Here is a 15,475-nt window from a genome sequence, read left to right as displayed (position 1 = left end):
ACTTAGTGGTTAGGAGTGTGGGTTCTGTTTCCTGTCTGCCTGCATTCACATCCCAGCCATCACTCTGGAAGCCTCCGCTCCTCATCTTTCTATTCAGGTTCACAGGAGCATCTATCTCATTAGGCAGTTGTGCAAATTAAATCAAGTGATCCACGTAAGAACAAGATTTTAGAAAATAATGAGCATTCAGTAAACTCTGGCTATAAACCAGATGCCTCTGCCCAAGGTCCAAGGTGCTGAAAATACTAAGATTCCCAGGTGCAACCGGGGAATACCTGCACAGAAGGGTTTATGTTAAAATCATATAATAAGTTCGTATAAGTTAGTATAAATCTGGTGATTTAGGGGCTAGTCTTCCACAGCATCTAGTTATCTCCTTTTCTTTTCTTTTTTTTAAGTTTTTACTTATTTGAGAGAGAGAGAGAGAGAAATCACAAGAGGGGGAGGGGCAGAGAGAGAGGGAGAAGCAGGCTCCCCACTGAGCAGGGAGTCCGATGCGGGGCTCGATCCCAGGACCCTGAGATCATGACCTGAGCTGAAGGCAGATGCTTAACTGACTGAGCCACCCACTGCACCCCTCCTTTTTCTTTAGAAATATCTTCAGGATTCTATTTTTTCCTCATACTTCAGTGTATCTGTCCTCAGAGGCACTAAGCCTACTTTTTTTTTCCAGCCTACTCCTTTCTACTGGCCCAGTACCTTCTCTCTTACGCCTGAGAGGCATTTGAAGGTATGAGGAAGTTAAGGAGAGACAGAAAGAAGGACTAGGAGGAGGAAGAGAGGGAGGAAGATGAGGAGGAAGAGGAAAAAGAACTGGAGGGGTGGGGGGAAGGCAGAGGAGAAGAAAGTAGAAAGGAGGGGAAGGAGAACAGAAAGAAAGCAGTTTCCTACTTAAAAGAGAGACTGCTTGTCATCTGTTGTGGCCAGGTGCAAATTTTCTGCCCTTTACACACAAGTCTTTGTTCCCAGCCCTGATTATTTTCTTAGTCTGAATCCCCAGAAGTAAACTGCTGAGAGAGAGAATAAACATGTTAAGCTTTTTCGGACATATTATCAAGTTCCCCTGCCATAACTCCTTTGGCCTGGTTTCTGGAAATCGCTCCTTGACTGGGTTTAGGCATTCTACTGGCCACTCGGCTTGCCTTGCCCACACTTGGGTTTGCAAGGTTTGGGTGGTGTAAAAGTTGTTCTCTGACACCCTCTACTTAAAATTTAAAAAATCTAGAGACTTCTATGGTGGATGTCCATAGAGATCATGTTTGCTTATTGCTGTCATGCAGGGGTTTCTGGTGTTTCACCGTCAAATATAATGTTGGCTTTTGGCTTAAGATAGACACTCTTAAAAAGCAGGTCAAGAAAATATTCATCTTGCACTAGACAAAATTCTTGGTTTCTAGGTTCTTTCCCACCAGAAACAGAATCTGAGTGACTTACTGGAAGAAAATTTCGCAAGGCTATTTGATCACTCGTGGAATCTCTGGTAAGACTGAAGATCCAAACTCAACCTATTAAAAAACAAGAAAGGCTGGGAATCATGAAATTGGGGATTCCCTTGAAGTTTGGGAGTTTTGCTTATTCCTTGAATATCCTATGGGAAGCGCCCATTAATAAATATGAGGCTTGCAAATCACCTGAAATCATCTGGTTCAAGGACCCATCTGATATTTGAGTCTTGGATGCAACGTTCCTACCAAATGGTGACCCATCCATCTCTGTGCAAATGCCAGTCGTGGTCTTGCCAATTTTCTTTGACTTCCTGTAGCATTTACCCATCGTTTCTCTTTTTATCCCTTAGGTCATCAGAAAAAACCTAATGCATTCTGTTTGCTCTGCCTACATTGCTTTTTTACCACGTTTATAGGACACAATCATACTGATCTTTTAAAGGAAATTCAAATTTTCTCTCTTATAAGAGATAAAAAGCTGGGAAGCTTGATTGTAGCCAAAATTGTTCCCCAAAACTAGGTAGGTTGAGATTCTATCAACCTTGCAGATTCTTCCAGAATCTTGCAGAGAATCTTGCAGATTCTATCATCCCTGCTGTCTGCAGACGAAGTTCTAACTCACCCCTGCATCTTTTCATTACCCACTCCTGAGCCTGAGTCCTGGGTGAGGGTCTCTCGTTATCAGGTTTGGTTGGTATCTGCGCTTTGGTTCCCAGGGTCAGGAAAACAAGTGACTGGCTTTTTAAGTGGTTCCCCTGTCCCACCAAGAGTCACAAAACTCTATACCCCATAATACGATGCTGACGCTGGACAGTCAAAAATAGAAATGTCAAAGTCTGCCACCCATCTATTCTGACTTTACTAAAGTATTTCACCGGGAGTCAATAATGATCACCCTTCCACCATTTGAAATGACCATATGATTTTTTGCTGCAGACCTATTGCTATGGTAACTATATTCGTAGATTTAGTTGCATTGCATCATCTTCCCGTTCTTGGAATAAAAGCCACTTGGTTTTGACATTGTATTCTTTGAACGTATAGCTGGGTTCTATTTGCTACTATTTTATTTATATAGGGTTTTCATGGTTGGTTAATTCTTCGGTGACATAGGTGTGCATAATCCTTTTAGGGTTTGATACTGATATTTTAATTCCATTATGAAATACTTTGGATGATTTCCCTCTCTATTTCTTGGAGCAGTTTAAATACTTGCAAACACTTCTATATCGTGTATTACATACTTCTAAGTGTAATGTAGTGTATGTATGAAGTGTAGTGTATTATGTGTATTATGTATATTAACTCGTTTAATCTCTGCAACAACCATATGAAGTTAGTACCATTATTTCCATTTTACACAAGAAAAAATTGGCAGAGTGGTTAAGTAACTTGCCCAAGGCCACAATGTTAATCAGCATCAGAATGATATGTTCCGGAACATAAGAAAACTTTTACCTGCAAAATATATCCAGGTATTTATTTGGATAAGATGCTCTTCTACAATTTAAAAAATAAAATCCTAGAACAATGGTTCTCAAAGTATGGTTCCCCAACCAGCAGCATCAGCACCACTTGGAAAAAGACATTGTGAATCAGAAATTCTGGCGTGGGTCCCAACGATCCGTGTTTTTACAAGCCTTCCAGATGTGTCTGATGCTAGCTGAAGTTGAAGAACCACGAAGCCAGAAATATAACCATATTAGTCAGACATTCAGTGAAACACTGCTGAACCAAGAGGTAAGGGCAGTTTCAAAGTTCAGTATTGGAATCTTCAAGAATGCCTTCTGACGTTGTTTGCATAGCTCTTCTTCCTTTGTGGAATTGGTTCTCTCCTACAGCAGTGAAATCATATGATTTTTGGTGGGGCTGCTCAACCAGGACCCTGCTCCATGGGCACAGAACATTCCAGACATTCCTAATATCCTATTTATCTGGTTTAGTAGGCAAAGGCACGCAACCCAAGTCAGGTCACGAAAATCCCTTCTGGGCTTTACATTTAGATATTGTTTTCCTTTTTGCATTATGAAGGTGAGGGCTGATGATAACTGGGGGATATAGTCTGGTAATTTCCCTGTTATGTGTAGAAGGTCCACCTGCATAGAAAAGAATAGGTCCATAATAGTGAGGGGAAAAAAAGTTGAGAGAGAAACCTGACAAGCTCATCTGAGACCCTGGTTGTGTGATTCTGAAACCAGCCCTGCCCTGAATTTACCGGTTACACAAGCCAACAACCTCTCATTTGCTTGGGTTACTATGAGTTGGGTTTCTGTCACTTGCAACGGAAAGCTCGCTGGCTATTGCCCTAGACGTAGGGAGTATAGAGAGAGTGATAACCTATTTCATCATGGCAATCTTTTCATTTTCCAATCTACCACTATTGTGACAACACCAAAGGGCTTATCTAAATTATACGTTTGCACTCCTTCGTACCTTAGACATAAAGTAACCAGTTAAAGTAATTTGGCCTTTTTATGCTGTTGGTCCATAAACTTGCATTTTGTTTGAACCCAAGCCATTGCTTCCATCTGTCACCAGTCATCTCTGACACTCTTGTTTCCCCACAGCTGGTAACTGCCACAGAAAATATCAATTCTGAACTGCCGACTCCTTGGGGAGTTTGCTCACTTGGAAAGAAACTCCAAAGGGCAAACCTTGGCAGCTCTCTTTCCTCTGTTTGGCTTACCCAGAAGGGAAACCCTAACACATAGGAAGCACTCAATAAATATTTATTGAATAAATGAAATGAAACTCAGGAGAAAATTTTGTTAAAATAATAAAAAAAATAATAATATAAAAAAATAATTAAAAAAAAAAACCCAAGGATTTTATTTCAGCAGCTCAATTCAGCATCCATGCATGGATATAGGGAATGTATTCACTTTGGCAAATCTTAAGTATCTGGACTTAATACCGTGCAGTTACGGTAGCGGAGGCTGGATCACGGAGCGTTTAAGCCTCAGGCCGGCACAGCCAGGACACCTGTGCCACACGGCCCTGGGCCTGGGCTTTGTCAGGTGGTAGGTGAGCTGCGAGCCTTTGCGGGGGCTACTTATCTCTGACCCAACTTTACCTCCTCAGCTGTCTAAGTGGATTACTGTATTGTCTTGGCTCCTAGCCAAAGCTGGCTTAGATGTGTATTTCTGAAATGTTTATGGCCAGTGAGATTCTTGCCTGAGTTGTGCTCAGCACGTGACTCTGCTGAGATATCCCTAATGGGATATAAATTCCAGTGAAATACAACCTCAGGGAGACCTGTTCATGCCAGTTGGAGTACTGGAAGAATCCCTGCATACATTGTGGTTTTCTTTGTGGTTCTGGCTCTTTTTTTTTTTTAATTAAATTAAAAAATTTTTAATTTAAATTAAAAATTGACCTTGTTAAGAAGAAAACAATGAGGTCTCCCAGTAGATCATCTTTACTTATTTTTCCCCAAAGCAGATTTGTCTAACCTCCAAATAGAAGTATCCATTGGCTACCTGAGTCTAAAAAGTATGTACTTTAAAGAATGAACTCTATGGGTTTTTTTTATTTTTTAATATTTTTTAAAAGATTTTATTTATTTATATGAGAGAGAGAGAGAGAGCACAAGCAGGGGGAACAGCAGAGGGAGAGGGAGAAACAGGCTCCCCGCTGGGCAGGGAGCCCGACACAGGGCTTGATCCCAGGACCCGGGATCATGACCTGGGTGGGAGGCAGACACCCAACTGACTGAGGCACCCAGGCACCCCAAGAATGAACTCTTTGAAAAAAATCTATAGAATTGCAAATTTCGTATATTCCTGCTATAGTTTGCTAATCCTTTCTGGGTATTGTCGACATTCATAGAACAGAAAAATATATCTCATGTTTAAAATCAGCATTCTGTTTTTTTTAAAGATTTATTTATTTATATGAGAGAGAGAGAGCATGCGAGCAGGGGGAGGGGCAGAAGGAGAGAGAGAGGAGCAGACTCCTCGCTGAGCATGGAGCCTGATCAGGGCCTGGATCTCACGACCCTGAGATCTTGACCTGAGCTGAAATCAAGAGGCCAACGCTAACTGAATGAGTCACCCAGGCACCCCTTCGTTTGAGTTTTGAAAGGACACAATTTCATCTCCCTTGAGTGGTTGAGAAATAAACAGAATCACATTGTTTATTATGGAAATATACAAGTTCCAATTTGCCAAAATAAAGTGTCTGACACATACCTGGGAGGTTTTGGCATGCCCTAAAGATGCTGTTTGTCTTTTGTCATTATACATTTACCAAATGATTGTGGGATTTGAATAATACAGCAGGCACTCCCATTTGGGCATGGAAAGCTTCGAGAATGTAAACTAAAAAAACAAAAAGAGCGCCTTTTCTTGCAGAGTATTTTCTGTGGGTATGGGCTTTTACAAAATAGAAGTCAGTTCCTTTTAAAAACCTCAAGTCACGGGTTCCCTGGGTGGCTCAGTCAGTTAAGCATCTGTCTTTGGCTCAGGTCAGGATCCTGGGGTCCTGGGATCGAGTCCCATATCAAGTCACATAATACCAAGGATGATGATGAAAAGAAGTTCAAAGATGGTTAAGAGCAAAAAAATATATACTTTAAATACAAATATTCCAATATGCTTACTTCTCTGATCCTATAAACCAACTGTCAAGCAAAATTCAAGAGTTTTAAAACCACATAAAGAATATTTTCCAAAACTTATTAGAAGTTGCTGACTCAGCACTCCCAAATAATTGAATCTAATTTGGGGGGTGGGGGGTTGTCAGAGTCACCTGGCTCCCTCTACTTAATCATATCCTATGTTTTGTGACATTTACCTAAACCCTCTTTTAAACTTTTTTGTTCCTTCCATATACTCCATTCTAGAAGAGTCCAAAGCATCCAGCCTGACCAAGCAACATTCTATTAGTAAAATAAAAAGCTCAACTTTAGGCAATAACTAAAGCCTCTGAAATTGCTCTTCCTCTGCCCTCTGGGATGTTCTTTATTCTTATCTTCTCTGGCTCTGCACCTTCTCCTATTATCTGCCTCGGGACACTGGCTCGCTCTGATCATTCATGTTAGGCACACCTCCCTGGTTGATGTGCTCCAGGATAGATTGGATCGGTGCACTGTCTCTGAAGGTGAAAGATGCTCCAGCCCCCCACCTGACCCCGAGGACCTGCAGAGCCAGAAAGCCAACCACTCTCGGCAGGCCACACCTGCGCAGTTTTTTTGGGTGCTCCACCTCTGCCCTTAGTCATGTCTAATTAACCCCTTCAGGCTTTCCATGAGCGATAGACTCAGATCCTCCCTTTTAAAAAGTAAGGCTGAGGCGCCTGGGTGGTGCGGTCAATTAAGAGTCTGACTCTTGATTTTGGCTCAGGTGTGATCTCGGGGTTGTGAAGAGGTTTTTTAGGGGGGATGAAAATGTTTTGGAATTAGTGGCGATGGTTGCATAACTAAAAACCACTGAATCGTACATTTAAAAAAGACAATTTTATAGTATGTAAGTTTTACTGCAATAAGAAATCCAATCTGTCCCATCTTATTATAAATATTATTTATTACTCATCCAGTATGTCGCATGGAGAGGAGGTAAATAGCCAAGGTCAAAAACATGGTCAGACAAATTTGGGTTTGTATTTTAGCCACAAGAGGCTCAACTTCTTTTTTTTTTCCCCCACTTTTTATTTTGGTATAAAATCAGGATTACAAATAAGTTTCAGCAACAGCACACAGAATCCCCAAATATCTTTCACCCACATTTCACAAATGTTAATGTTTTATCACATTTGTGTCCTTTTTCTTTGCATTTGTGTGTGTACCAGTATAACATAAGAATACATAATATAGATAAAAATATAACATAATATACTGTATCATAATAGATATACACACATACTTTTTCTAAATTGTTTGAGAATACGTTGTAAATATGATGCCCCTTTATTCCTAAGTACTCCGGTGAATACTTCCTAGAAATGACAGCGTTCTTTTGCATAACCACAAAATCAGGCAATTGTCATTGATACAGTATTACTGCCTCCTCTGCAGATCTTTTTCAGATCTTTCCAATTATCTGCATAATATCCTTTATAGCAAGAGAAGATCCTAGAACAAATGCTGCGTTCAGTTTTCTGTCTCTTTCGTCTCAATTGGTGGGCAACAGTTCCACTGTGTTTTTTTGTGTTTCCTTATGTTTCAATTGAGAGTAGGCATTTGTGGCAGAAATTCCACAGAATTCTCAGTGCATTCTATCAAGAAGCACTTGATATCAGTTTGTGACTTTTCGGGTGACTTTAGCTTTGATCCTGGGATGAAGAGGTCTACCCGTTTCCTCCCTGGGTGGGGGGGGGGGGTAACTAGTTTTCTCTTGGTGGTCAAGAACCTTGTGGGGAGCTGCATGTCACAAGCAGCCTCATCTGCCCGGGGATGCTAAGGGCGCCACGGGGCTGCTCCCGCCGATGCCAGCTCACCTTCTCATCTGCGGGCCCCAGCCTTTGCCAGAGCTCTCCGCCTGGTTGGTGGGCCTGTCCCACCCGCCCCGCCCTCTGGATCCAGTTCCTCCCCGGCCCTGATCACTAAGGACAGTTTCTGGGCTGTGTTGTGATTTGCCCTTTAGTAAATGCTTACCTAATAGTCAGTAGACTGCGTACTTCTTGGGGGCAGGATTGGCTTTCATTCATAGTGGTGTCTTGGAAGAGGGTAAATTGTGGTGTATTTTTTTTTTCAATGAATGAGTTCCTGGGTGAGGAGCGACCCAGTGAAAATGATTTGATTGGGTTTTAATGGTTTTTGTCCCTTCCCTGGGCCTTTAGACTTAACTCACATGGAGAAGCAGCCCTTTTGAAAGATAAACATAAAGATGGAAATCCTCCTTGCTTGGAAATCAAACGATTTGCTTTTGGGAGAGACCTGGGTGATCACATATTCCAATCCTGGTAATTTATTAAAAAAAATTGTAAAGATTCCCCGAGATGAGGCCGAGCTGGGACCAAAACTCAGGTCCCTGTCCAGGACTTCTTCACAGGGCTAAATTACCTTTAGTCTTGGTCCAACGCTTATACACACAAAGCAGCGTGGACAAATTTCATGACCTTGGCAAATGAAGATCTCAAATTAAGGTTGCTCTCTTCTTTTTTTATTGAGGTAAAATTCATATAACATCAAATTAACTATTAACCATCTTAAAGTGTACAATTCAATGGCATTTGTCGCATTAGGTTTTGTTTCTTGCTTCCTTACTAGAAAAATGTTTTAATCTCACAAGGGATGTCCCATTAGACCCCTGCTCCACTTAAACTCCAGATAAAGTTATTTTCAGAGGCAGGATGGGCGAAAGCTTGAGAAAAGAAGGGATGAAATCAGTCCTTCTCCCCACCCCTCACCTCCTACCCCATATACTCCAGCAAGGGAGATGCTTAGTTAACCGTTTAGTGGACACTTGCCAAAGACAATAAATAAGTCACTCCTTTAAATGCACTCTTTTATTGCTGAGGTTTTTGTTGTCTTTTTATTTTCCCTGTCATACTTTGGGTAAAAAAAATAAATTAAATTAAATTAAATTAAATTAAATTAAATTAAATTAAATTAAATTAAAAAAAGAAAACCACCAGAGGGGGGGAAAAAGGCCTAGCAGCTTTGATGACAATTTTGGTTTGACTCATCATCCACCTGAAAGGAGTGGGGTGGTGACAATTTAGGAACCCCTGCGGAGGTGGGAGTGGTGGCTTTGTCTCTCACCCAGCCTTTGCAGCCCCAATGGGCTCCACCTCTCACATGAGACTTTCCCCCAAATTTCCAGCCCACCGTGGTTCACCCACTCTGGAACTTGCTTTTGGGGCTACTCATCTGCTTCCAAGAGCAAAGCCCTGAGTTTTTTGAGTCGTCTTCTTACACATCTTGCTCAGGCTTTACAATGTGACGGAAGACTCTATATCTGAAATCTCTTTGTATTTACTGCTTTGCTTTATTTGGCTAGATCTGTATTAAGATACATCTGAAGTTCTTTCCCCTGCATACAATTTGTCAGACTTGCGTGGCACCTACAGTTTAAATCCACGCGGCTCTTACTCCCTCTGAGAACTAAATTCGAATAGCAGAGATAAATAAGATATGCTTATTTGACAAAGGTTTTTGGCACTTGCATGTTGTTAGGTGCTAGGGATGCAAAGATGAATAGGACAAGGTTTTGGAGCTCAGGGACTTACAGTGTCATGAGAATTGTTACTTTGGGCTCACACGAACACTCATTCACTGAACTCCGCCAAGAGACCCCTAGGAAATGTTTGAAATTCTCATTTAGATCAGAAGTTGGTCTTATAAGACATTCTTAGGAAAAGGTAAGCCTATGAATTCTTTTTTTTTTTTTTAATTTTTACTTATTTTTGAGAGAGAGAGAGCACAAGCAGGGGGAGCGGTAGGCAGAGGGAGAAGCAGACTGCCCGCTGAGAAGGGAGCCCAAGTGGGGCTCAATCCCAGGACTCTGGGATCATGACCTGAGCCAAAGTTAGATGCTTAACCGACCGAGCCACCCAGGCACCCCCTATGACTTCTTTTAATATCTTCTCTCATAAATAATTCCTTGAAGAATAAAGAATACGAATTACTTGGTGGGAGGGGTAAGAATCAATAAAAGGATGTTCTAGGTAGGTACAGATCGGAACTCTAACCAGATCAACACATTTAACCTACCCCAACACTGCCCCCAGTTTTAGGCCATTTCTTCTGGGGCACAGAAAAGATCAAGACAAATTCTACCCGTGCCTTGGATGGAGATTTTCAGGTACAGCTCGATATTGCCTTTTCCAGAAGAAAAGGAGGGGCAAAACCAATTCATTTTCATGAGAGAGATGGTGAAGAAGACACCACAGGTGCTTACTAGGATTTTAGTTTAATGGGAAACACACCCTGAGTGTCAGACAAAAACAAGATTGCTGCTTTCATCTCAACCTGAGAAGCTGGAGAGTCTCTGGGTATAATTACGCTGCCCTGCCTCATGCTAGACGACGCGCACCAGTTAAGTTCTTCCAGCGTTAACTGGGTCTATGAGACAACAGCAGCCAGCCCGGTGAGGGAAGCAGAACAGGATACCGCGTATTCTCTGGCTGCGACCCTAGTCTGCATGTGTTGCTAAGAGTTCCGCTCCATTTCCTGCTGTCTACATTTTTTTGAAATCTCACTGCCATCTAATGACTTAGGACTTTTACATCCTGAGTAGATCAGCATGAGCAGTCGTATCTGGTGCTCAACCGGAGAGAAAGCCCTCATTTGGGTATAAGAAACTGGACGGTAACTTTAAGGGACAGTTCAGAAACTGTCTGCTGTGTGATGTTGGGATTCTAAAAGGAAGTCGAACAGACATTCTTTTTTTTTTTTCCAACCATTCTTTACTCAAAAAAAAAAAAAGTTTAGCATTTAAGTTCACAGGCCCCACATTTTCCTGCAAATTCCTTAAGCATTTTCTAGTACACACAGCTTTCACTTACCTTCAAATTCCAAGCACATCAGTTTCTGCTATTTGGAGTTCTTGGGCTCCGGCAAGGACAGAATTAGCCAGAACCCGACCCTGTGATCTACAGTTTACCAGAAACCATAAATTCCACGGTATCACTGAAGTAACATCCTATTAAACATGTGTATCCTTTTATGTTAAAGTGAGTTTCCTCTGGTTACAAGTGACAAGAAGGGAAAAAAAAAAAAGGAAAAAAAGAAAAGAGAGAAAGAGTTTAAGCGAAAAACCAAGGGGTGGAGGCACTTGTGGGAGAACATGGGAGCATGTCCTCAGTGCAGGGAAGAGGGGCACCGGGCTTTGGAAGGGCAGAAGCGGCACGTCTCTGGCGACCTTGCTGAGCACGAACACATTCAGAGACTTTCTCCATAGAGTGCTTGCTGCCTTGAACATTTCGAGATCAAAATGTCCACTTCCTGGGAGAGAGACTTTGTCCTTTTTTGCTCAGGATTCAGCTCTGGACCAGTCAGCCTTGATGATAAGGTAGAAGAAGACAACAGAAGCAAGACTAAAAAGAGCCAAGAACCCACTCTTGTGGGCTCCGTGGAAGCTCTCAGAGAGAAGGGGGCAGTCCACGGCCACCCACTGACTTGAATACCACAACCACGTATTACAGTTAAAGGCGAGCCTTGGTTATTTTCCATCGCAAAGTGATGAATGCATTACATGATACATCCTTTCCTAATATTTTATTTTTGTGACTTCTTTTCTGAATTAAATGAGGGCTGGTGCAGTAGTAAGAGGCAGAGGTGCGACCTGTGGAAAACCTGGGTTGAATCTGGCGTCTTGGTATGCCATGGGAGATATGTGAGAGGCAAAACACTGGTAATTATTTTGAACACCCAGTCAAGGACAGATCTTTTATTTAGATAGCTTTCTTTCTTTCTTTCTTTCTTTCTTTCTTTCTTTCTTTCTTTCTTTTTTTAAAAGATTTTATTCATTTATTTGACAGAGAGAGAGAGAGACAGCCACTGAGAGAGGGAACACAAGCAGGGGGGAGTGGCAGAGGAAGAAGCAGGCTCCCAGCAGAGGAGCCTGATGCGGGACTCAATCCCAGAACGCCAGGATCACGCCCTGAGCCGAAGGCAGACGCTTAACAACTGAGCCACCCAGGAGCCCCATATTTAGGTAGCTTTCTAAGTAGAATTTAAATTTTGGGGTGCCTGGGTAGCTTAACTGATTGATTCTTCGTTTCGCCTCAGGTGGTGAGCTCAGGCTCGTGGAATCCAGTCCTGTGTCGGGCTCCATGCTTAGCGGGGAGTTTGCTTGAGATTCTCTCTCTCCCTCTCCTCCTGCCCCTCCCCCCATGTGCACTTTCTCTCTCTCTAAAATAAAAATAAATACAGAAAATCTTAAATAGAATTTAACTTTTTTAAAAGGTCCAAAAATATATCATTATGGTGGTATGTCACAGATGTGAATTGGTTTCCAGTCTTAAATTATGTATCTGCATAGACACAGGCACGTATTTTTGATATCATTGTACTTCATCACATCCAAACATTATGCTATCTGCCATCTTACTAAGTATGGAGATGGAAAACCATCATTAACTATGTCTAAATCATGTGCATGTAACTGTAACCGTTGGAGTCACTATTTTGATAGTCTATCTCTATTTGAAGTCCCATTTCTTTGTCTCCCACTGATGTTCTAAGTCTATTCCCCATGATATATTGGCCCTCATACAGCTAATGCAAGACCCAAGGTGGAAAGATGGTGGACATGCTTTTCTGGAAGTCCACAGGACAACTCAGTAGGCCTGCAGTGACCCCAGAATGGACAAACGCTTCATTACTAGGAAGGGGATTACGTCAGTCCCTCCCTGTCCTCGGCACATGGTGTTGTCAGAAACTACGAAATGCAGGCCAAGCTCGCACAGATCAGCTTTCTGCCTGGTTAATATATTATTTTCATTTCTAGAGAAGCATATAAGCATATGTTTCTTCCTCTTCCAGAACTTGATATGTATGGAAATCCTGAAAATTCTCATTCCAGACTGCAACAAACATTGACATTTCCTATGAATAAATGGAAGATGTCATTTCTTGAACTATTTATCTCCTAATCATCCCGTAAGTTGGGTTTTGTTTTGTTTTTACAGTTCTCTAAAAAATAAACTCTTGGGGATATTTTCCTTCTTTTCACTATTCAGGAATGGAAAAAATGCCTATTTTACTCTGTCAACTTCAGCCCACAGACTGTGAAAACACATTAGTCACTCAATTTACACTTCTGAAGGAAAACAAACACACACACACACACACACACACACACACACAACCTAACAAAGCAAGATCTATGGTTCTCAGATCATCAGATTTTTCCAAATAAAGTTTATCAGCTTGTATCTCAACTGCCATACCGAAATTCCTAAAAATCCCAAGGTAACAAAGCAAAAGAAAGGGACCTGTGCTCTTGTTGCAATGGGCGGCATTCACCGGGCAGCCTGGTCGTGGAGTCTTCAGCTCGGCTTTTCCATGTTCCCCCAAAGAAGCAAGGCTCATCTCTGTGCAGCCTTAATTTCTGCACCTTGTTCTTGAAATGCTTTCCAGGAAAGCATAGAAGGAGATCATGGTTTGCAGTCACGCAGTCCTGGATTCCGCTTAACTCTTCAAATCCTTGGCTGTGAGGCCTTGACCAGTTCTTTCCTCATTTGCTTCTTCCTTAAAAGGAAATAAGCAATGTTTGCTCCCAAGACTGTGAAAGGACGATCCGCCACTGTGCCTGGTGGAACAGAGATTACAAAAGGGACACCCTGCAGAACTGAACAGCGGTTCTCCCTTGTTCCACACAATCCTGAGACTTGAGTCATTTTTTCAGAGGATAGTAGCCGCGGGGAGGGGGTCCTACTCCAGCATTCCTCGTCTGTGTTGTGACACGGAGAAATGCCTTGTGATATGAGCTGACATTCTGCCTCGGGGAGGCTGGAGGGCCCGAGGCTGCCGGAACCCAGGGCCTGTTCTCCTTATCTTTTCACCCTGGTGCGCTGTATGAATATTCTCATTTCCATGTGTGAGTGTGGGCCTGTAGGAAACCTTATGCACAGCGTTTAGATTAGTGTGGGCAGCAATCCGGGGAGCAGAAGACAGTACTTCTTCACGAGAAATGTCTGTACCTCCTGTGATCCAACAGATCCTTCTCAGGTCCAGGCGGGGACACGTACAAGGGTGTTCACCACGGCGGCAGATGCGGAGACAGGCACTGGGGGCGGGTGCTAGACACGGCGGTGTCCGCCGTGAAGTCCTGCGTAACAGACTAGATGTAGACCCAGCAAGACCTTGCTCAGGGAATAAGGGAAGAAAGTGAATGAGATCTACAACATGATATCACTTATACAAGTGTATACATTTTATAATTGCACGGTAGACCAAATAATATACATTAAACATTCCAAATGGTTGCCTGTGGGAATTGGAAATAAGAGTGGAGAACGGAGGTAAAAGGAATGGATGGATGGATGGATAGATAGATAAATGAATGAAAATAAATGAATGAATGAATGAGCTGGGGCCCTATACAGAGGAATTGGGGATATGATTGACTTAGCCCAGGTTCAGTTGGTTAAGCATCGGATTCTTGATTTCGGAGTTTTGGGGATTCTCTCTCTCTCTCTCTCTCTCTCTGCCCTTCCCTCCACTCAGGCACACAGGCACCGTCTCTCTCAAATAAATAAATAAAATCTTTTTTAAAAAATGATTCCCTTAGCCCTTTGCTTCTGTATTCCTACATAAAAAATAATTACCATTTTCTGTGCGTGTGACTTTCAAAAAATTGGGAAGCAACTGTTCTGGGCAATGCAAACACTTCCTTGGAAGCCACCGAAAGCGGGAATGAATAGCAATTTAAAAAAAGTTAAATGTCAAACCAGGAGAGAAAAAAATCTGTGTGTAGCCTGTTTTTCCCATAATAATTAAAGAAGGGTGATTTGTAAAGAGAGGCCATTACTTTGAATTAAGATGTTAAAATCACTAGGTATAATAGGTTTAAAGAAATGCACTCTTTGATATTGAAAGAAGATCACTGGGTGATCTAGGAGGTGTAAACTTGAAGTTTTCAAGCGGATTCGTGAGAATGGTAGGGGGTAGTAGGGAGGGTATTTTCCCTTAGCCAGTACAGTTTTGCTTGCCTTACCCTACCAACAATGAGAGCCGGTTAGACCTTTCTGATTTCCATCCCTATTCTCTTGCTAGTCAAAAATATCTGCGAACCGTGTCTACAATGATTTTGATAACAGTTTGGTTTGTCCTGAAGGTGGTTCTCCAGCGGGGCACTAGGAAAGGAAGGGAGTGCTATTTTGGCCAAACCTTGAGGGCTGGGTGGGATTCGGACACATACAGACGAGTGGAAAGGACATTGCAGGTGGAGGGAGCCACATGATTGATGGCCTGGGGATAGGAAAGTGCAGGACAAATTCAGGCATCTGTCTAGAAATGAAGAGACCGTACCCTGCACAGCTGCGGGGTTGGCCAGGCGCGGGCTCTCAGGACAGCTCAGACCCTGCAGCTGTGGGTGATCGAGCGTGGGGAGCATTCAGAGGTGCTGTCTTACAAGGGGTGG

General features: G+C 42.4%; 1 long non-coding RNA gene across 2 annotated transcripts in view; it reads right to left on the bottom strand.

The window, feature by feature from the left end:
• LOC123790405 (uncharacterized) overlaps positions 1-13,555 on the bottom strand; it is a 71,917-nt gene extending 58,362 nt beyond the window's left edge. For both annotated transcript variants that reach the window (XR_006779074.2, XR_015724591.1), the window contains exon 1: positions 13,326-13,555. This is a non-coding gene — a long non-coding RNA (uncharacterized LOC123790405). The remainder of the gene's footprint in view (positions 1-13,325) is intronic.
• Between the last annotated feature and the right edge of the window lie 1,920 nt (positions 13,556-15,475).

This window comes from Ursus americanus, chromosome 5, assembly GCF_024610735.1.
Source record: "Ursus americanus isolate L20-20 chromosome 5, mUrsAme1.1.p, whole genome shotgun sequence".
Lineage (NCBI taxonomy): Eukaryota > Metazoa > Chordata > Mammalia > Carnivora > Ursidae > Ursus > Ursus americanus.
The sequence above is the reverse complement of the archived record's forward strand: the minus strand, read 5'-3'. Positions and strand labels throughout refer to the sequence as shown.